Here is a 24,493-nt window from a genome sequence, read left to right as displayed (position 1 = left end):
GGCTCTGAGCACTATGGGACTCGTGTCAAACATTAACACGAGGACTTTGATATTCAACTTGTCTCGTCGAATTTACGTCTCTTTAGACTAAAGAGCCAAAGAAACTGGTACACCTGTATTATATTGTGTAGGGTCCCCGTGACCACGTAGAAGTGCCGCAACATGACGTGGCATGGACTCGACAAATGTCTCAAGTAATGCTGGAGAGAATAGACACCATGCATCCTTCAGGGCTGACCATAAATCCGTAAGAGTACGATGGCATGGAGATCTCTTCCGCACAGAACGTTGCGATGCATCCCAGATACGCTCAATAATGTTCATGTCTGGGAAATTTGGTAGGCAGCGAATGTGTTTAAACTCAGAAGAGTGTTTCTGGAGCCACTCTGTAGCAATTCTGGACGTTTGAGGTGTCGCATTGTCCTGCTGGAATTTCCCACGTCCGTCGGTATGCACAGTGGACGTAAATAGATGCAGCTACACCATTATTGAGCCTCCATCAGCTTGAACTGTCCCCTGCTAACAAGCAGGGTCCATGAAATCCATTAGATGGTCTCCATACCCGTACACATCTATCCGCTCGATACCATATGAAACGACACTCGTCCGACCAGGCACCATATTTCCAGTCGTCAGCAGTCCAATGTCGACGTTCATGACCTTCACGGCCCAGGCGAGGCGTACAGCTTTGTGTCATGCAGTCATTGAGGGGCTTCGGCACCAAAATCCAATATCGATGATGTTTCGTTGAATGGTTCGCACAGTAACACTTGTTCATGGCCCGGTATTGAAATCGGGAGCAATTTACCGAAGGATTGCTCTTCTGTCACGTAGGGCGCTTCTCTTCAGTTGTCGTTGGTCCAGTTCTTACAGGACCTTTCTCCGGCTGCAGCGATGTCGGAGATTAGATGTTTTACCGGATTCCTGATATTCACAGTACTCTCGAGACATGACCTTAGGGGAAAATCTCCACATCATCGCTATCTTGGAGATGTTTCGTCCTATCTCTCGAGCACCGACTTTAACACCACGTTCAAACTGACTTAAACGTTGATAACCTGCCTTTGTAGCAGCAGTAACCGATCTAACAACTACACCAGACACTTGTTTTATATAGGTACTGATCATCGCAGCGCCGTATTCTGTTTACATATCTCTGTATTTTAATACGCATGCCTGTACTAGTATATTTGGCAATTCAGTGTAGTGACCGGGTACTTTTAGGTAGTAGGTAACAATTCTAGCTGTGAGGAAACCAGAAACTTCTTGTAGTATGATACAAGAGCGAAATCGATAGCTGAAATTGAACACAGTCAGCTTCGTGCAGTGTCGTGGCGTAGACGCGAGTTTATGTTATGTAATGGTCTTAGACAGAAACATACGAAAATACGTGGTCGCGTTGTTATTATTTTAGTAATCGTTTTAACTAAATTTCAACGTCACCTTATGAAACAGAATGTTAGACTGCGAATACTGTGAGCTTTGTGGAGTACTACAAACAGCCTGAAAATGTATACACGGCTGGAGAGTGGTTGTCGATGTTACAATCGAAATGTGTTTCGTATACCGGAGTTGCTTGGACTAATTTACTCGAAAATTATAAGCAACTTAATGAGCTGTTGCGCGCGTTAAAACACTAACTGTCGCCGTGGAGGTTTTTAACTGTTTGTTATGTGTAATAGTGTTTTCGCAGGGCGTGTGAATTACAGATCGTGACTGTCATGCAGAAGTTGACGGTCTGTGATTTCGCGATCGCTGAGTAAAACCGACGTTTATACTACACTCCCGGAAATGGAAAAAAGAACACATTGACACCGGTGTGTCAGACCCACCATACTTGCTCCGGACACTGTCAGAGGGCTGTGCAAGCAATGATCACACGCACGGCACAGCGGACACACCAGGAACCGCGGTGTTGGCTGTCGAATGGCGCTAGCTGCGCAGCATTTGTGCACCACCGCCGTCAGTGTCAGCCAGTTTGCCGTGGCACACGGAGCTCCATCGCAGTCTTTAACACTGGTAACATGACGCGACAGCGTGGACGTGAACCGTATGCGCAGTTGACGGACTTTGAGCGAGGGCGTATAGTGGGCATGCGGGAGGCCGGGTGGACGTACCGCCGAATTGCTCAACACGTGGGGCGTGAGGTCTCCACAGTACATCGATGTTGTCGCCAGTGGTCGGCGGTAGGTGCACGTGCCCGTCGACCTGGGACCGGACCGCAGCGACGCACGGATGCACGCCAAGACCGTAGTATCATACGCAGTGCCGTAGGGGACCGCACCGCCACTTCCCAGCAAATTAGGGACACTGTTGCTCCTGGGGTATCGGCGAGGACCATTCGCAACCGTCTCCATGAAGCTGGGCTACGGTCCCGCACACCGATAGGCCGTCTTCCGCTCACGCCCCAACATCGTGCAGCCCGCCTCCAGTGGTGTCGCGACAGGCGTGAATGGAGGGACGAATGGAGACGTGTCGTCTTCAGCGATGAGAGTCGCTTCTGCCTTGGTGCCAATGATGGTCCTATGCGTATTTGGCGCCGTGCAGGTGAGCGCCACAATCAGGACTGCATACGACCGGGGCACACAGGGCCAACACCCGGCATCATGGTGTGGGGAGCGATCTCCTACACTGGCCGTACACCTCTGGTGATCGTCGAGGGGACACTGAATAGTGCACGGTACATCCAAACCGTCATCGAACCCATCGTTCTACCATTCCTAGACCGGCAAGGGAACTTTCTGTTCCAACAGGACAATGCACGTCCGCATGTATCCCGTGCCACCCAACGTGCTCTAGAAGGTGTAAGTCAACTACCCTGGCCAGCAAGATCTCCGGATCTGTCCCCCATTGAGCATGTTTGGGACTGGATGAAGCGTTGTCTCACGCGGTCTGCACGTCCAGCACGAACGCTAGTCCAACTGAGGCGCCAGGTGGAAATGGCATGGCAAGCCGTTCCCCAGGACTACATCCAGCATCTCTACGATCGTCTCAATGGGAGAATAGCAGCCTGCATTGCTGCGAAAGGTGGATATACACTGTACTAGTGCCGACATTGTGCATGCTCTGTTGCCTGTGTCTATGTGCGTGTGGTTCTGTCAGTGTGATCATGAGATGTATCTGACCCCAGGAATGTGTCAATAAAGTTTCCCCTTCCTGGGACAATGAATTCACGGTGTTCTTATTTCAATTTCCAGGAGTGTATTTTAAAGCTGTGTTCCAAACTTTATAACCACAAGAATGTATGTATGCAACGCAGCAATTGCACACATACGAACGTCGATTTATACACCAACAATTACGTCCGAGTGCCGTGTAAGTAACGTAGTGAATAGAGGATACTACTAGCGCCAGTGGAATAATTTACTACGCAAGTGGGTGTACTCACTGCAATTACCTAACTGATGCAACTACATTAATTACTCCACTAGCACCAACGAGCTGCCACTGACGTCACAACGCACAGACCACCCACAGATAAGCTACAATGCGTAGCGCTCTTTCTTTAAAGAGATCAGAAGCCTTTTGAACGGATTCAACTATAATTTCTATCACTTTTGTGACAAATTTTTCCTAATATTTCCTTTCCTTAAAATTAAATGTAGTGTTGCAAAGAGTGTTTCTATGTTGTCATTGGTGCTTTCATCACATGTACTTGTCATAACTATTTGCTGCTTCCATCATACTTTTGACTTCATTGTAGGTGTTAATGCACGTGCTTTAACGCATCTTTTGCAGTTAAGTGTTTTTCTGAATGTGCGTCTGATCAGTTGATTTATGTATGTCGTTGTGATGAGTGGAGTTTCGTGTAACTTGTGGACTCCACCATTACATTCCGAGCGCTGACCAATCATAACAAGGCTACTCGTTGGCTACTTGTGCAAGGCACGTTAACAGTGGGAAATTGATTTTGACAGCTGTCAGCTACGTAAACTGTGTTTACATTCAGTAGAACGTCATATTATCACATATTCATGATAAACTTTGTTCGTTGGTTTATTCGGTGGAGGGGACCAAACAGCTAGGTCACCGGTCGTATCGGATTAGGAGAGCATGGGGAAGGAAGTCGACTGTCACTCTCACAAGAAAGGAAATCACTATTTAAAACACAAGGAGCGGTGCTCAGAAGGTTCGAAGGATCGGCCTGCGAAGCTAACACTAACGCACGTTTAGGTCAGACAGGCAGCCAGACCGACAACCTCTTAATCGGAAGGCAACCATACTGAAAGCCAGCGGACGAACCAACCAACAAGATCAGTTCTGCTCCACACGACCAGCAAACGACAACAAGACGTCAATAGCACAACGTTCTGGATACTGGTGCCAAATCCAGCCAAGTCAGAATAAACGCCCAAAACTACCAACAACACTTCAGCTGTCGAACTACATGCCGTGCTGGAGAGCATCAACACGACGAGGAAAATACATTGCCGAAAACTACGTCAACGACCAGGGCAGGTCACTGGAACGTCAACGGCCACAAGGCAGAAGATACGGCTGATACACTTCACTGATGAAGGAATGAATTAAATTAAGTTAAACACGACAGAGTAAGACGGCTGTAATTCTAGCCGACTTCAATGCACACACGTTTTTGCTCGCGGGAATCTCCAAGAAAGCGACAACCAGGATCAAACGAAGAGATGTGGTAGCAGTTGAGGCTTGATAGTAGGTTAAATGAGCACTCAACTTCAGGATCGGTGGGCGACGAACTCCGTAACCCTCGCAAGAAGCGCCTCGCAACTCGAACCGCGCGTGCACGACGCCAGCGCCTCCGGACTGACTACCCGCCACGGACACTTTCTCGCTGCTCTACCAACCGACTGCCACACACGGAAACGGCCAAAGGACACAACAGATGTCGGCTGATCGTACGACCGACCGAACGACCAACCAAAGGTCGTTTCCACTCCAGTCCCCTTCAGTCGGAAAGTGCATGTGTTTCGCCAACGGTCGGCAAGTACTGGCTGCCCGCGCCTCACTGGTTCAAAAAATGGCTCTGAGCTCTGTGGGACTTGGCATCTGAGGTAATCAGTCCCCTAGAACTTAGAACTACTTAACTAACCTAAGGACATCACACAGATCCATGCTCGAGGCAGGATTCGAACCTGCGCACTTCCGTATGTCCGTTCATGCCCTGGGCAATTGTTTGTTCTGTGTACTGACTCCTTGAGCAGCCTACAAGCTACCGACCAGTGCTACCCTCGCCGTTCTTTGGAAGCGGCCATCCAGGAGTCCATCTATGCCCTGGACTGGTCCCGTCGTTTAGTGGTGTTTGTGTGGACCCCAGGACACGTCGGCATTCCAGGCAATGAACTTGCCAACAGGATGGTCGAACAGGCTATGCGGAAATCGCTTTAGCTGATGGGCATCTCTGAACCTGACTTGCGTTCTGATATACGCCGTAGGGTTTTTCAGCTTTCGGAGACGGAATGGCATAATGGTACATACAACAGACTGTGGGTCATTAAGGAGACCACGAACGTGTGGAAGACTTCCATGGTACACCGGCCGGCCGCGCCTCACTGGTGCTCCGTCCCCAATGCTCCTTCGTTGCCGACCGCTGTTCCGTCCCCGACAGCACTACTGGTCAGAACGAGTTAGGTAAATGACAGAAAACCTAAATCAGGATGGTTGGACGCGGGTTTGAATCGCCGTCATCCCGCATTGGAGACCAGGGTGTTAACCATTGCGTCACCTCGCTCGGTCTTGATCAAGTGCGAGATTGTACGGCTGTTCATTTGTAACTGAGCCAAATTATGGCCTGTTTAATCATCATTTACGAAACTAATTACGGTTCATTAAATTGCATTCTTTTGGATTTAATTAACAACTCTTCTATGATTGGAAGTAAAAGGTGTTCTTTTAAGTTTAAATAATCAAAATTCATGGCCAAACTTTCGCAAATTAGATCTCGGAGAACCATTTTCTTCACATATGGATCGGTCCGTGACACGACCGAGTAACACAGCAGGTTATGGCAGTTATGGCTAGCTTTCGTGTCATTACTGCGTCGCCGGCCGAAGTGGCCGAGCGTTTCTAAGCGCTACAGTCTGGAACGCTACGGTCGCAGGTTCGAATCCTGTCTCGCCAATGGATGTGTGTCATGTCCTTAAGTTAGTTACGTTTGAGTAGATCTAAGTTCTAGGAGACTGATGACCTCAGAAGTTAAGTCCCATAGTGGTCAGAACCATTTGAATTACTGCGCCATATTTTTTACGCTACACCACAAACACATTACGGACAGGGTCATATTAATGAGATTAGACGTAGCACAAATATAAGGCGCAGTCAAATGAATGCGAGGAAGATGGAAAAAAGTGAGTAAACTGTTCACTATTTCAAAAGTAATCGCCGAAACTGTTAATGTATTTGTCACGCTGTGAGACAAGACTGTCAGTGTTTGCTGTTGTCCGCACAATCATGATTGCATCCAGACGCGCACCTCTTCAAAAACAAATCTAGGGCCACAAATGTTTTCTCCGCCGTTCTAAGAATATGGAAATCGTGCGGGCGGAAGATTGGGACCGTATGAGGGATGTGTAAGGGATACAAGCTAAAATTCTGCAGCAGAGTCGAAACAACCTTTTATCATATGGACGGGCCCTCCACTTTTCCTCGAAGACAAATCGCTCAAATGGCTCTGAACACTATGGGACTTAACATCTTAGGTCATCAGTACCCTAGAACTCAGAACTACTTAAAGCTAATTAACCTAAGGGCATCACAAGCATCCATGCCCGAAGCAGGAATCGAACCTGCGACCGCAGTGTTCGTTCGGTTCCAGATGAAGCGCCTAGAACCGCTCGACCACTCCAGCCGGCCCGCGAAGACACTCACCGATTTGTCTCATAGTGGGTTAAAGGTATTAACAGCTATGGCGACGAGTTTTGAAATAATAAACAGTTTACCTACTTATTTTCCATCTGTGTCGTTTTAATTTCACTGTTATATGTGTAAGGCCAGAACCATCGTATTCACGAATATTTTATATTATCTATTATCTGCACAATTATCCTTCCACTGCACAAAAAAGGGGAAATGTGCGCTTCCGAAATGTTTGCCATAATCTCTAATGGGCGTGAGCAAACAGTTTTAAATTTTTCAGTACCATTATGGTGCGGTCTCGGCTCATTGAGAAGGCAGAGGCCAGCAATTACGCAGTCCAGCTGCCACGGGGCCAGGCGAGGCAGTGGCTTACAAAACGCTTTTCATTACGACCGACCGGGATTCTTAAGGCCAACGCGCTACAACCATTACGGAGCGGCAGTGGGGCGCCGTATTCTTTCCGCAGCGGGCATCAAAGGAAGGACGAATAAATTGGATCGAGAAGGCAGGGACCGGCGTGACGCACGCTCCAATTACGGAGCGCCGCGGGCCCCGCCACAACAGGTGGATGCTGGATGGCGGCTGGGACCAGGCGCCTCATCTGGTAGCTGCCTCCGTAATGATGCCTGCCTGCCCAGCAGCCAACACCGGCGCGGTTCAGGAAATCGGAGACCTGGCGTATACCGGGTGGATCCTTGCAAGAAATTTAATCTGCCCGAGCCGGATAGTCTGGTACGTGATCCCGTCTTCCAATTCCACCCATTCCGTTTCTTCTCATTTCAACATCCTGTATCTAAGACTTGATCTAACTCAATAGCAAATTTATTTCTCAAGGAGCACAGTTGCGTCGGATGGAGACCTACTCGTGCATAGAAGAAACAACGCTTTAGCATGCGGAACCAGGAGATACGCCAGACCCAGATCGAACCTAGCCGACGGATTAACGACTGTCGGTTGGTACCGCAGCCAGCTTATCACTTTTAGACGACTTCTCTGCTTTTGGTTATATTGCCGACTACTTCATCAGAAAAGGCATCCGGCGAGTATGGTTATCAAAAAGTCAGTATAAATTTGAAAACTGAATAAATCACGGAATAATGTAGATAGAGAGGTACAAATTGACACACATGCTTGGAATGACATGGGGGTTTTATTAGAACCAAAAATTCCAAGAGTTCAAAAAATGTCCGACGACATTTAATTGAAACAATCTGAACAGAATTACCAGCAATCACCCTAATTTTTATTGCTTTATTGGGGCTTCATCAGATCAGAATAGCAGTAATTAGCATAACAAAGTAAGACAAAGCAAAGATGATGTTCTTTACAGGAAATGCTCAATATGACCACCATCATTCGTCAACAATAGCTGTAGTCGAGGAATAATGTTGTGAACAGCACTGTAAAGCATGTCAGGAGTTACGGTGAGGCACTGGCGTCGGATGTTGTCTTTCAGCATCCCTAGAGATGTCGGTCGATCACGATACACTTGCGACTTCAGGTAACCCCAGAGCCAATAATCGCACGGACTGAGGTCTGGGGACCTGCGAGGCCAAGCATGACGAAAGCGGTGGCTGTGAACACAATCATCACCAAACGACGCGCGCAAGAGATCTTTCTCGAGTCCAGCAATATGGGGGTGGAGCGTCATCCTGCATCAACATCGTACGTTCCAGCAGTTGTTTATCAGCCAGGCTGGCGATGATGCGATTCTGTAACATATCGGCGTATCTCTCACCCGTCACGGTAGCAGTACAAAACCAGAATCACGCATTTCCTCGAAGAAAAAAGGCTCGATAACGGTAGATGAGGTAAGTCCAACCGATACTGTGACTTTCTCGTCGTCGTGCAATGGAGTTTCCACGACAGTTCTAGGATTTTCGGTAGCCCAAATTCGGTAGTTGTAGGCGTTGATAGACGCTCGGAGCGTGAAATGAGCTTCGTCGGTCCACAACACGTTACTCGACCAATCGTCATCTTTCGCCATCTTTTGAAACGTCCACACCGCAAATGCCGTCCGCTTCACTAAATCGCCAGGTAACAGTTCATGATGCCAATGGATTTTGTACGAATAGCATCGGAGGGTACGCCTAAGTGCCATCCAAACAGTAGTGTATGGAATGCCGGTGCGACGTGCGACTGCACCAGCGCTGACTTCCCTGTGCATAGACGAACCCGCTACAGTCTCCATTTCTTCCTGAACTGTCTCAACAGAATTACGCCTTGTGCTCGGTCGGCCACAACGGGGTCTATCGTCTAAACAACCTGTGGCTTCGAACTTCGAAATCATTCACGCCACAGCTGCATTTATCAACGGACCTTTACCCGTTCGAATCCCCTTCCTTGTATCGTAACGCTGAACTAGCAAATTTCTCATTCTGATAATACAGCTTCACTAAAAGCGCCTTTTCAGGAACGTCAACATGCTGCGACTGCTGGCGTATCTGATTCTCACTCTTTTTTTTTCTTTATTGTTATTTTCAAACCTATTTACAGGCAGGCCTGCAGCAGCATACTACACCGCTCTTTGGCCGCAGAGAAACACAAAACAGACAAATTGACACAATTAGAGAAAAAAATGTGGTGGACATATAAACGGAGACAAACACTTTTTAAAATACAAGGAGCCGTTCACGGGCGTAGAGACAAAGATAAAATTTGTTTAGACACTTGGACACATACATAGACGAATAATGTCACACGTGAACGTAGGTTCACAAAACGAATAACACTCAACCACTTAAGCACAAAACGACGGCACACACAAAAACACGAGGCGTCGATCTCCGGCGCGCGAATGTTCTCTAACTGTGTAAGAGTCCGGGGACCTGCCAAGAGAGGAGGAGGGGGGGTGGGAGAGGAAGAGGGGAGAGCAGATGCCATGGGCAGGGGAGATAGGGGGCGGGAGGAAGGGGGAGGGGAAGGCCGGGGAAAGAGGGGTGGAGGAAGGGGATGGGGGAAAAGGAAAGAAAAGGGAGTGAGGGTGCCTAAAGGACAGGACACAGGAAGTGGGGGTGGGGAGGAACAAAGTTGATAGGAGGGGTAAATGGAAGGGAGGAGGACATCATCAGGCAGGGGGAGCTGGCGGAAGCCACCTTGGGAGAGAGTAAGGAGGGTGGAGAGGTGGAGACCGGGTGGGACATGGGAATACAGGCGCAGCAGTGGGTGGGGTGGGAGAGGATGGGCGATACAAGTGGGTCAGGAGGATCGAGTTTGTGGGAGGTGTACAGGATCCGTATCCTTTCAAGGAAAAGGAGGAGGTGGGGGAACAGAATAATATCATACAGGATCTGCATAGGGAAGGGGAGACAGATCTGATAGGCGATGGGGAGAGCATGGCGTTCAATGATTTGAAGGGATTTATAAAAGGTAGGGGGGCGGAGATCCAGGCGTAACAAAGGATAGGACGGATGAGGGATTTATAGGTGTGGAGTACGGTGGAGAGGTCCAGACCCCACTCACGGCCGGAAAGTAGCTTGAGGAGACAGAGTCAGGAGCCTGCCTTGGCTTGGATTGTCCAGAGATGGGGAGTCCAGGAGAGTCGACAGTGGAGGATGACGCCAAGGTACTTAAGGGTGGGGGTGAGGGCGATAGGACGGCCATAGATGGTGAGATAGAAATCAAGGAGGCGGCAGGAAGGGGTGGTTTTGCCTACAATGACCGCCTGGGTTTTTGGAGGGATTGACCATGAGCAACCATTGGTTGCATCAAGCGGTGAACTGGTCAAGATGGGATTGGAGAAGGTGTTGGGAGCACTGCAGGGTGGGGGCAAGAGGAAGGAAGGCGGTGTCATCGGAAAACTGGAGAAGGTGGATGGGGGGGGGGGGGGACGGCGGCGGCATGTCTGCCATATACAAAAGGTACAGAAGGGGGGAGAGGACGGAGCCTTGGGGCACACTGGCAGAGGGGAAAAAAGGTGTAGGAATCCATGTTATGGATGGTGACGTAAGGAAGACGGAGGGAGAGAAAGGAGCCGATCAGATGGACGTAGTTAATGGGAAGGGCGAAGGTTTGGAGCTTGAAGAGGAGACCAGAATGCCATATGCGGTCATAAGCACGTTCGAGGTCCAGGGAGAGGAAGATTGCGGAGCTACGGGAATTAAGCTGTTCAGAAAGGAGATGAGTGAGGTGAAGGAGAAGGTCGTCAGAAGAGAAGGACGGCCGAAAGCCCCACTGGGTAACGGGAAGGAGGCGATGCTGGCAGAGATGCTGGTGGATGCGGCGGGTGACGATAGATTCCACGACCTTGCTGAAGACTGGGGTAAGGCTGATGGGATGGTAGAAGGAGACAGCAGACGGCGGTTTACCAGCTTAAGGATCATCAGGTTACAGGAGGTTTTCCACAGGTCGGGGTAGTAACCGGTGAACAGGACTACATTGTAGAGCCTGGCCAGGGTGGAGAGGAAAGAGACAGGAGCGTCACGAAGGTGACGGTAGGTGACTTGATCGTGACCAGGAGCAGTGTTGTGTTTCGTCCGGAGTGTAGCAATGAGATTCTGTGTAGTGATAGGAGCATTGAGTTCCATGTGTGCAATGTTGTCCAAGTACTGGAAACCAGGTGAGAGGGGAGGGACAGAGGTGTCAGTTCGATCATGGACATCTGGGAAGAGGAAGTAATCGAACTGGGGATCATCAGGGATGGAAAAGACATCAGAGAGGACAAGGGGGTCCAGTTGGGAGAAGGTGAAATGGGCCTGGTTGTTCAAGTAGGTGGCATACATTTATTAGTGGAAAATGGAATGGGCGGCAAGGGAGACCTGGTCGAGCGTGTGAGGGCGCTGGAAAGTGTGGACGTTTTGTAGGACAATGGTGAGGAACCTGATGTTGTCCTCAGCAGTGAGGGGGGAGGGGACGTAGGGAATTACCAGGAGGGGCAGGGGCGTCCAGAGGACGGACAGGGATGGTGAATTCAGGAGTGATCGGAGGGGGTCAGGCTTTACACTTCTGGGAGTAGGTGGAATGGGGGAGATTGCAGGTATTACAGGAGGGAGGGGATTGAAGGTTGGGGCACTGCCGGAGGAAGTGCGCTTGCCTACAATGCGGGCGGGTGGGGGCCTTGCGGCACTCGGCTGTTGGGTGTGTGTTATAGTGCAGACATCTCTGACAGCGCAGGGATTGAGGAGGGGAATGGGAGGGGTCGACCTTATAGCGCTGGTTGAAGAGAGGAGGGCACCCTCCTTCAGGAGACGGTCAATGGAGGGGGTGTCCTCAGAGAAAACCTGCATAAGGCAGGTGGGGCCGGCCGAGTTGAAAATGCGGCAGACTGCCCGCACCTCCAGTGTGGGATGTGCCTTGAGCCCCGCCAACACCTCCTCCTCCATGATGGTCAGGCTGAGGCGAGAGATCATGGCGGTGAGGGTCGGCGGGCGACGTGAGGGTTGCGGTTGGCAGGTAGGTGATGGAGAAGGACTAGGGGTGAGGGAGGCATTGGGGCCATAATGGCTGATGGGGAGGCGGGAGAGGATGTCAGTATGGAGGGTGGGCTGGGGGAGGAGATGAGAACGGAATCCCGTCTGGGAGTGAGGTGGGGCCACCAGGGAAGTGTTGGTGGAGGAAGAGGGAGAGATTCCGGGCCTCAAGAAGGGAAGGATTGGGACGAGAGAGGAGGTATTTGTATAAAGAGGGGGGGAGGAGGAGGAGGCGGAGATGGTAACGGCGACGGCGAGACGACGGTGGTGGCGGTGATGGCGAAGACGATGGGAAGAGTTGGGCACCACTCTAGCTGGAGCTGCAGTGACAGGCTGGGAGGGGGGAGGTGGGGGAGAGGATCGGAGGGTGAGGAGTGGGAGGAAGAAGCCGGAAAACCCTCAGTCGATACCCAGAACCCTCTACGACAAACAGCTCGAAAGACACATATCTCAAAAAATAATCTTCATCGCATTTTGATGCGTTTGCACTGGAAATGTTACATACTCTCCAAGAAGACGATAAAAAAAAATGGCTCTGAGCACTATGGGACTTGTCATCTGAGGTCATCAGTCCCCTAGAACTTAGAACTACTTATACCTAACTGACCTACGGACATCATAAACATCCATGCTCAAGGCAGGATTCGAACCTGCGACCGTAGCGGTCGCGCGGTTCCAGACTGTAGCGCCTACAACCACTCGGCCACGGCGGCCGGAGCTCATAAGTTCTTATGACGTATAAGGATGGCTAATGAAGTTACATTGACACCACGTTTCATAAGTATTCAGCCCAAAGCCACCTTCGACGTAATAACACGGAGGGGAGGTTGTCACCCATCTTACCTATATCTGAACACTTCTTTTGCAATCTTTGCGCTGGAGGACAGAAGAGCGCCATCCAGCGTAGAAATCACTCGGATTTATTGTTGGTGTGCTACGGTCGCAGGTTCGAATCCTGCTTCGGGCATGGATGTGTGTGATGTCCTTAGGTTAGTTAGGTTTAAGTAGTTCTAAGTTCTAGGGGACTGATGACCACAGATGTTAAGTCCCATAGTGCTCAGAGCCATTTGAACCATATTGTTGGTGGCCTAGGAAAACATTTTAGACACACCACCCCTCTGAATAAACACGACAAGGCCTCATGGGGTAGTATAATGGGCACCGATGAAACTAACACTTTCCTTGGGGCGTCGATTCACAAATATTTCGCTGTCGAAAATGACAGTTTGCATCACTATAAGCAAGAGGACGGTATTTTTGACAACCTTTGACATTAGCGACACCCAATGGACGACTAAGCCATTTTCTAAGGACATTGCGGGTCTGCCAAACTATGTAGTGTTACCACTAGTTGCGCCTTGGTATACAGGGTTGAACCGCTAGTGGGTTTTCAAAATCGTTCTTTGAAATATAACGCCTAACTACGGGGTGATTTTGGGGAGGGGGGCAGGGAGGGTGGGGGCGGGGGCAGGAGCGTCATTTGAAATATACATGGAAAAAATGACAAAGTTTCCCTCTAAGACCACTAAGTACGGCAACACCATCGCTATCACCTCCCTGCCGCCCACCCCCAACCCTTGTTTATAGTGCTTTAAACATTTCCGTGTACAGGGGAAAACCGCGACGAAGTCCTAGATGCCTACAGGTAGCCTACGCCGCTACCCTAGCTCCTACTGCTCACGCAGTATCAGAGGAATGTCCAGGAGTTGCCTGCCTGCAGGCGCCCAAGTCTCCATCACAGCGTGTATGTTACTTTTTGAAGTGCTCAATAAAGGTGAGCACCGATGGTGCTGCCGAAATTGAAATTAAAGTCACCTTAGAGAGAACCTTTTCTGTTTTCTTCACGTGCGTTTGAGTGTCACATGCCCGTATGTTCAAGCCACTGGAGGGAGCGGAAAAGGATGAATGCAAAAGCATACAAACACTTTTCCGCTTCGGATGCAGTTCATATTTCGTCGAATGGTTTCTGATAGCCGCTAGTGGTTCCACTCGGAACATCAAAGCAAGACATCTGGTCATGGTACACACCAAAGGGATGAGATCACATTCAGTGGGATTGCAGCTCCGCAGCGACCTCAAAAAATGTTTGAAACGTCCAGTGTGTTTCAGCAATGTCAAAGGTTGTCAAGAATGTAGCTCATCGCCCTGCGAAAAGTCATTTCGGACTGCGAGATGTTTGGGAACTGACGTCCCAATGAAAAGGTTGGTTTCATTTATCACAATCCATATGTTACTCCCTCAGACTCTGAGCGGCGGTGTGTCTGAAATGTTCTCCTCGGCCTGCCATAACCAAAGCGGGTAATATCAACTCTGTGTGTAGCAATTCTGACCATCGCAGATGACTGGAAAGGAGGGGTGGAATGAGGCTAAGGAAGCGAGTGATTAGATGACACAACCACGGTGCCCTTGAGCAGAATTTTGGCTTAATTTGGTGCCAATGTGTCATCATTAACCCATCTTACTACTCACGTGAATTTCTTATCCCTGGCCTTTTCTTCGCATGTGTCGGCGTCTTTCTGTTACAAGCGTCGTCGAGCCTGAGGTCGCCATCGCAGGGCATCACGCAGTTGCACCGCTGGAGAGAAGCGCTATAGGATCGTTTGAGCCAAATTTAAAAATTCTGCGTCCCAGTGGGAGACAGTGACAGCGTATCGAAGAAATGATCGTTTAATTTTGTTGCGCAATATTTACATTGGCGGGTCCTTCGGCGCATACCGGATCTCAACCTCCATAATAACCTACTTGGCGTGTTTTCAACAGGCAAATTTCTGCTGGTCATAATCGTTTCTATCTCATTTCATCTACATCTACATGACTACTCTGCAATTCACATTTAAGTGCTTGGCAGAGGGTTCATCGAACCACAATCATACTATCTCTCTACTATTCCACTCCCGAACAGCGAGCGGGAAAAACGAACACCTAAACCTTTCTGTTCGAGCTCTGATTTCTCTTATTTTATTTTGATGATCATTCCTACCTATGTAGGTTGGGCTCAACAAAATATTTTCGCATTCGGAAGAGAAAGTTGGTGACTTAAATTTCGTAAAAAGCTCTCGCCGCGACGAAAAACGTCTATGCTGTAATGACTTCCATCCCAACTCGTGTATCATATCTGCCACACTCTCTCCTCTATAACGCGATAATACAAAACGAGCTGCCCTTCTTTGCACCCTCTCGATGTCCTCCGTCAATCCCACCTGGTAAGGATCCCACACCGCGCAGCAATATTCTAACAGAGGACGAACGAGTGTACTGTAAGCTGTCTCTTTAGTGGACTTGTTGCATCTTCTAAGTGTCCTGCCAATGAAACGCAACCTTTGGCTCGCCTTCCCGACAATATTATCTATGTGGTCCTTCCAAATGAAGTTGTTCGTAATTTTAACACCCAGGTACTTAGTTGAATTGACGGCCTTGAGAATTGTACTATTTATCGAGTAATCGTATTCCAACGGAGTTCTTTTGGAACTCATGTGGATCATCTCACACTTTTCGTTATTTAGCGTCAACTGCCACCTGACACACCATACAGAAATCTTTTCTAAATCGCTTTGCAGCTGATACTGGTCTTCGGATGACCTTACTAGACGGTAAATTACAGCATCATCTAGGAACGGTCTAAGAGAACTGCTCAGATTGTCACCCAGGTCATTTATATAGATCAGGAACAGTAGAGGTCCCAGGACGCTTCCCTGGGGAACACCTGATATCACTTCAGTTTTACTCGATGATTTGCCGTCTATTACTACGAACTGCGACCTTCCTGACAGGAAATCACGAATCCAGTCTCACAACTGAGACGATACCCCATAGCTCCGCAGCTTGATTAGAAGTCGCTTGTGAGGAACGGTGTCAAAAGCTTTCCGGAAATCTAGAAATACGGAATCAACTTGAGATCCCCTGTCGATAGCGGCCATTACTTCGTGCGAATAAAGAGCTAGCTGCGTTGCACAAGAGCGATGTTTTCTGAAGCCATGCTGATTACGTGTCAATAGATCACTTACGTCGGGCTCTTTTACTACCGGTCTATATTTAAATATACTTTTGGCTATTATTTCTTGTTCCAGTCTCATCAAGTGCCCAAACCCAAAAATGTTGGGCGTGCGGGTTAGCCGCAGTTTACGTAGTGTGTAACCCTAGGAATCGATGACCTCAGCAGTCTGGTCCTATAAGACCGTACCACAAATTTCCGAATTTTTTCCAAACATGTTGCCTGCTGTCTATTTCACACGTTATGTACCTCGATTTTATCGTATTCCCACACGTTCTAGTGTTTTCTATGATTAAAATGGTAGATCCATGTTGCTCATCTTAGAATGTCCGTTCCTACAGTTTCGATCTTCTTGCTGTTCTTCTTTGTAATCGTCCAGCACTCCGAACCACAAAATCTAGTCGACGCACTGGTTTTATATATATTAAGTTTCGTTTTTAATCCAATTTTTAAGTCCAGAAAACAATAAAAAAGAAAAAAAGCCGAATTCTGAGTAAGTGTACCGGTACTACAAGGGATAAACTCTAGAAGAAAAAAAATAGAAAGTAAGAGTGATTGCCCAGTACGGCGACCAGTATACTGGCTAAAAATTTAAGCCTAATAGCTTGCTACACAGTGAATAGAAAGTGTTTTACAGTCGTTATTTGAGGTGAGCGAGTCTTAGTCTACGTAGCTATACTTGCAGAGGTATCCTTACCCGCTTGTCATATAACAGAATTAGTGAAATAAATACGAGGTTTTAAATATCAGCTAGAAGAAATACAGCTACACAATTATCTTCTTGTTTATTCGCTTGTCTTTATTTATGATACACAATCGCGCGGCAATCGGAACTGTACAAATTCTCCTTTCAGCCTGTCAGCTCCTATCTTCGCCGCAACCACTGTAGCAGCTCAATCGGTTCCCACGGAAACCCAGGAGTACAAGTGTACTGGAGCACGGTGGTTAAAGCAGGACGACCTGGGTTTCCGCAGGCCTGGCGTGTTTCACGGGAGCCGTTTAGCCTGCTGCGCCTTCCAAGAAGTTGCGCTATCAATTCAACGAAACTACGCAATAGATGGATATACACTATACCCAGGAGTACAAGTGTACTGGAGCACGGTAGTTAAAGCAGGACGACCTGGGTTTCCACAGGCCTGGCGAGTTTCACGGGAGCTGTTCAGCCTGCTGCGCCTTCCAAGAAGTTGCGCTATCAATTCAACGTAACTACGCAATAGACGGATATACACTATGCTAGCGTCGGTAGTTTCACTGCAGCTCAGTTATCGTAACGGCGAAAGCGGCAAAATGAACAAAGCAAACTCAAGGGTGAGAGGAGACATTAAGAATTGGGGAATATATACTAAACACTGTGACGGGACACCCTCCTCTAGCATTACTTTTCCTCAACTTTCTCGAAATTTGGACAGGTCAATAGTATGTCTGTTGCTTTTCTGTGACCTTTCATATAATTTTATACACAGTAAGTTATATCTCAATATAAAATTTATGAAAAGGAATTACTTCATAAAATATTTTAGTTCCATGCTATAATCGATAAGTATTAGTTCTGAATGCAAGTTAATTTTTTTTAGAAACATTTTAAATTACGAACTATTTATGCACTAAAAATTTCTATTATTAATTGTGCAATCACTCTACTTACTATGTTTATTTCTGGGTTTATTTGTGAAGTAATAATTGAAATTAATAATGTTACGAAAACTAATAGGAATTATTTTATTAAGAAAAATTGTAAAGCCTTTGGAATAGAGTTATTTCCGCAGAGTGTGGGAGTCGTAAGCTTGAATCTGATGTGGTCACACGCATTTTTGTGTAATATGTGTGAACAATGTAATTTCGGCTTTGGTAATGCGAAAAATCAAAATTATGCATGATATACTAAAATGTCAAAAATCTGTGGAAAATATATTTATGTAAAAATTTCTGCAACAACAATCTTACAATTTATTTAGTTCAAAACAAACGAGAGAACCTCATGTTATATTTTCAGCTTCAAGAATCAGACCCCTAGACAAGAAAAACTGGAGCCATCTCAACATGACAAGCTAAGTAATCTTGAAATATTATTGTAATCTTCGCTACTCTCAAATCTTCATAAAAGATTTTGCGTATTAATTACTTGGACTGAGCAATGTTTAATGTGAACTATAGATGGACGAAGGAAGGAAGGGAGAGATTACAACAAGGAATAGAGCTCGTGTCCAGCATGGGAAAAATTTTCGTGTGTTTATGAAGCAGCTTCGAACAAAATTCGCACGAGTCTCGAGAAGCAAATTGTGTCAAAAGTTAGTAAACCTCATTCAGGGATCTAGAGTATATTATGACATGTTTATACATTTGACCTACAGTTTTCTCTCTCCATAAATATTTTGGAAAACGCCAAAAACTTAGTGGCTGACAAGAGAGTGCAATTGTGCGCTAAGGACTTGATGTCACTTAGTATTTTAGAGGTCTTTCTAAATTTAGGGACAAACTAGTTGAAATAAAAAAAGTTTGGCCCAGTGGATATTAAAAATTTTATTCCTTCTCGAGTGACAGTAGCTAGGAAAGTCGAAACCTTAGCTGACAAACTGCGCAGCAAAATGTTTCCCAACATAGCGCATGCACTTCACTTTGGTATCTGTGCAAGTAAAGTTCATTTATGGACAGACACTGCAAAGTGGTACGTTGCATGTTTTTCACACAGCACAACAGACTGGCGTTTGAATTATATATATATATATATATATATATATATATATATATATATATATATATATATATAAAGTGCTGTGTAATTCCGGACTGACATAGAACCGGAACAAACGTTCTAAGTAAGTTGGAAGATCGTTTAGAAACTGCGTGTTTCTCGCGAAGTCATTGCCAAAATTACCTTTGTCACAGACGAGGGCATTGATACTGTTAATTATTTCGACATACATAAACATCTTCCATGCCTGACTCATAGTACAAACACGGAATTTAAGCATGTTCTGAGCTAGCAGCGTTGTAAATAAAATGTTCCAGATGTATTAGCCGTTCTTAATTCAGTTACAGCTATGGTTTCCTGCTTTAGGTTGTAACACAATTATCGATATTACCTTAAATTGTTTTATATATCTTATTTGTCTGCTTTTACTCAATTTGACTTCTGTATAACCATTCTCTTTGATGTACCATTCATGTAAATGTTTAATTGATTATTTATGGTATTATATGTAGATGTTATTAATCCACCCCCTGTCAATTCAAAAGAATATACTGTGAAAGAATGTAAGTGTTAAAGCTCTACTTGTAATGCTAATACATATATAGGGCATGTGGGTTTCCATCCATGTAAAACGAGATGGGAAGCCCCTCTGCACCGAAACTGGCTTGGCGGAAACAGAACAGATTGATCTGCCGATCGAACTGCGAAGCTCCTGTGTGGCATGAGGCAGTCGATGGGTAGCAGCCAAACGCTTCGTATCTTGTGAGTTGAACGAGGCGAGAAGAACTGTAAGATTATACGATATAGCCTCGGATGTTAACGTAATTTGGCTTATTATTCATGGCACTCTTTGACTAGCTCTACTACGAAAATCCGACGCTATGAAAAGAATTTTCAGATCTTATTACGCAGGAAGGGCCATGGATACTTTTGCCGCCTTTTTGAATAGCACAGGAGAGCGACACTGCCACCACCTTCAGGTTAAATTAGGACTTGAGTACTGTATAACTGCATGGACCAGTTATGGAATGTCTTTTTTAAGTAATAAATTTATATTCAGTAAAGTTTGTGCAGATCACCAATATTCTATCCCAAGGGCTACGCATTTTGAAGTATCCTGTTTTATTGAGCTTAAAAGCCATTTCGGTAAACTTTCACTACAATTAAAGTAGTAAATTTCATAATTTTTCAGTGAACTTAAGTTATGAAGTACTCTACTTATTTTAAGTTTCAGAAGAGAACAGTCACCAGCATAAGATATACTTTATTCAGCTTAAAGACTGTTCTTCTGAAATCTCAGTTCAGTATTACAGTCATCTGCGAAACGAAGGTCCAGCATAAGAATGATTACTATACAGATATGGAAGTAACAGAGTTTATAATTTCACGTGTATATAGTAAATAGTGTTTCTCATATTGTGTACTGACTCAAATGTTCAGCCTAGATCCGAATCTATTTATAGACTAGTTTCTGAGTCCCCTGGCTAACAGAGTAGCCAGACTTAAATTTCATGTTATAATAAGAGCACTCTACGAATACAACTTCATTCTAACTTGTGTGCTAAAGCTACAACGAGTCAAACTATACTAGATTCAGGTATCACATGTTCTATTTGAGCTAAATAGTGTAAGGAAGTAAATGCTCTTTAAGAATGCAAATAATAATCAGTACATATGATACAATTACTTGAGAAATTATTTCAGTTGTGGCAACTTCCAGTAGATAAGCTGACAAAACAATAATATTGCTCCACCATTGGTAATTATTTACCTATAGCAATCAGTAGCTTTCTGCTTTAATATATAGATAGTAAGTGTTATTGAAAGCGAGTTGTCGCAAAACGGTTAGCATTCCTTCTGTTTTGTCCATGCCATACTACTGTTACCTTGCGTCATTAAATGCGCTAGTATCTTATTTGCAGAACATAATTTCTTTATCAAATAAAGACGATCCCAATAGTTAACATTCTTTATGAACTGTGTGAATACTTGGTACAACTTTGCCTAATTAGGCTAGTGACCGTTTTCTTTTTCGTAACTGCAGTTTATTACTAATAGAACTTTGGTTCGACTGCAATCTGTTCAGCTACTGCTTCCCTTCAACAGAAATCTTTAGAGACACAAAATTAGTCCGATACCTCTCCATTACGAACAATAAATATCCATTTACAGGAGTAACATAATCGGTGGTTTGCTAATTTAGTAGCAGCTGGTAGTGTTGTAAGAGAAGAATTCTCCGTGCGAGGTATTGAATTCATCTATAAAGTAATGTATTTCAACTCATTGGAATAGTTATTTTGACATGCTTCAATCTCAGACTAATTTCATTGAAGGTTGTTTTAAACAAGGAAGGTGCCTCTGATAAAATGGTAGATCATAACCATAATTTAACTGGCCAGCTTGTAGCATTTCTTAATCCATTTAAGGAAGCCATCGCGAATCTGGCGGGTGACGAGGAGCCAACCTTACATTTGGTTCTGTCGTGATTTATGGCTAAAAGGTCATTCTGCTTTGCAGGATAACGATGAACAGGTGTGTAATTTTATTTCATCTGAACATTATAATAACCATTGTGAAGTTTGAGTGCTGGTAAAATTGTATTTGCAGTACATGAAATCATTGAAACAAGCTGCTGGTGGCCTTCTAGAACAGAAAATGGACGTCAGCAAGTTTTCAGTTACCAAGAATCACAAGTAGTGAAAAACGATCACACCTTCATGCAGGAAGACTTAACGGTCTCGTCGTAATTCACTCAACCTCTAGTCAGTACACACATTAAGAATACAACTAGTTATTTTGCATCAGAATTAAAAACCATAAACAGTAAAAATACGAGGTAAAATTCTGTGCATTTTTCTTTGTTGTGCTTTTTCAGAGAGGATTTATGAGGTAGGGAATTACAAGATTTTTGATTAAACGTTTAGATTTTAATCTTCTTAAATGACGTTTATTACTGTTTATAAGTAATTTTCAATTACTTATGTTGGCTCAATTACGGAAATAAATTTTAGGGTGCTCTGGTTTTACTTAAACAATTCGTTTAGTGTCACTGAAGGTTATTATATTAATATGTAAATCTTTTCTACAAAGCAAAACGTTCATTTGCTATCGATTAAGGAAAGACAGAATATAAATTGGTTAAATAAACAATAATTTGTGTTGAGTAGCACATACAAACTGGAAAGTAACATCATCCCTGCATCCGTGTACTAACGGAAGTCTGATAGTTAGGGTTCAGAAGCTAAAGACCTATAAGTTCCCTAAAAATACTTATAACAATAACCTAAAATGCAAAAACCTGAAGCATCAAAAGCAGGTAGAAAAATATAAATGAAACTAAAAACACAAAATTCTGTTGGTATGTAACGTAGTGCAAGTAATGCGTAACATGAATGAAAAGTTTATTTTTCAAGTGTGTGTTGTAAGATTAACATAATCTGCCAAATAAATGTCGTGTTTTCTTAAGTGCATTTGAGGAACTTACAGTGAACTATTATGGGCACTTAGGATGAAATAAACAAATCTGCAACTCATATCATTGGAAAAAGTAATTTAGAGTAGTGTAACTGTGGTCATATTTGGCTGAAATGCGCTAATGGTACAGAGACAAGACTGCCGAAATGTTATTTTAGTTGACGTTGGAATATAATAGTTATCTTCAGCTTCTTAAGTGCAAAGGATCGCGTTGTCCAGAGATAGTTCAGCTTACTGCAGATGACATGTGTTAGAGGTGAACTGATGATTATTCGAATTCACAACAGTCAGCAGTAATAGAAAGAAGGTGAAGTGACAGAGAAAATCATTTATACATAAAAAGAATTAAGTAAACAAATAACCGCGGAAAACACCGAAAGTGAAAAAGGTACAAATAAAATCCACTATTTGCTCGCCTACAATGACCCAATGTGAATATATTATATTATACTCTTGAACCCAGGCAATGTTTCGCAACTGCGAAATATTTATTGGAACTGTATACACGTCACAATCTTCTCTCTCTCTCTCTCTCTCTCTCTCTCTCTCTCTCTCTCTCTCTCTCTCTCTCTCTCTCCCCCCTCTCTCTCTCACACACATCCACACACACACACACACACTCTCTCTCTCTCACTCTCTCTCTCTCAGTCTATCTCCTCTGCCCCCTCTCTTTGTCCATCTCCTCCTCCTCCTCCACCTCCTCCTCCTCACAACCTCTCTGTCCTTCACATCCTCTGCTCTTTCTGTCCATCACCTCTTCTCTCTCTCTTTCTCCTTCTCCTCCTTCTGGTGCTATTCATCTCCCTCTCTAAGTTCATGTCTGCTCCCCTTCCTCACCTCCTCTTTCCGTCCATTTCCTCTTCCCGTCTCTCTCTGACTTTGAGTCCTGTTTATCGTCATTGCAAACAAAAACGTGATTGGGAGATGAATTCGCTTAAAATGGGTGAGTAATTTATTTGAAATCATTCGTACACAGGATATGAGAAAGTTCCCACCCACTGCTCGGCCTGTGATGGTAGTAGCTTCAAATATAGTATTTTACATAGTTTTCATCTGCTAACAGTTACTATTACAAAGTTTTGGGCGATTCAGATTCTGTAATAGTATTCGAATTATAAGCCGGTAAGCCATAAACACAGTTTGCCTGTTTCTGTTAAACAAAATTAAACAGCACAGTGTTGTGAACAGAATGTTTGTTTAAAATTAAATATTATCAAGAAATATATGTATGGGAGAAACAATGCATTCAATGGTTTAAATGCACTGCTGTCTTAGATAAAACTGATTGCAAGAAAGAAAACTAAACCGCATATTTTCACAGCACAGCAGAGAATTTTCTTCCTCGCAGCCTTTTTTCACGTAAAACCTGTACATAGTTGATTAAAAAATATGTAACTGATGTCCTTCTGAATGTTGATTAGAACGTATATAAAAACTGAAAGTAAATGGGCGAAGAACTTTTCGATGGCTTGCTAACTTAATTTCCACCTCATACATAGGTTGGATAACAAGCAATGACAACACTCTTATGATTCGCACCAGACTTCATTGCTCGACGTTATCCATATTACAAACAAACATCTTTTGAACGGGCATTGAACGCCCAACGGTACCGATCAACCGTCGTCTCGTCCTCTGTCCTTAGGCTTCACCGGATGCGGATACGGAACGCCAACCGCTCTCCCGGTCGTTGACAGTTTTCGTGACCGGTGCCGCTACTTCTCAGTCAAGCTGCTCGTCAATTGACCTAACAGGGACTGAGTGTACCCCGCTTGCTAACAGCACTCGGAGACTCGAACGGTGACCCATCCAAGTGCTAGCCAAGCCCGACAGCGCTTAACTTTGGTGGTCGGACGGGAACCGCTCTCACCATGTAAGTAAGCTCTTTAGGTTTTTATGTTGGTAACGCCACGTAGCGCTCTATATGAAAATCACTGGCTGTGCTGTGTGAAGTCTGTGGCTGGTTTGCATTGTTGGAATATTCGCTATTGTAGTGTTGGGCATTTGGATGGGAACAGCGCGTAGCGTTGCGCAGTTCGAGGTGAGTCGCCAGCAGTGGTGGATGTGGGGCAAGAGATGGCAGAATTTTGAGAGCGGACG

The sequence above is a fragment of the Schistocerca gregaria genome, chromosome 2 (assembly GCF_023897955.1).
Source record: "Schistocerca gregaria isolate iqSchGreg1 chromosome 2, iqSchGreg1.2, whole genome shotgun sequence".
Lineage (NCBI taxonomy): Eukaryota > Metazoa > Arthropoda > Insecta > Orthoptera > Acrididae > Schistocerca > Schistocerca gregaria.
Note: the sequence above shows the minus strand (reverse complement) of the source record.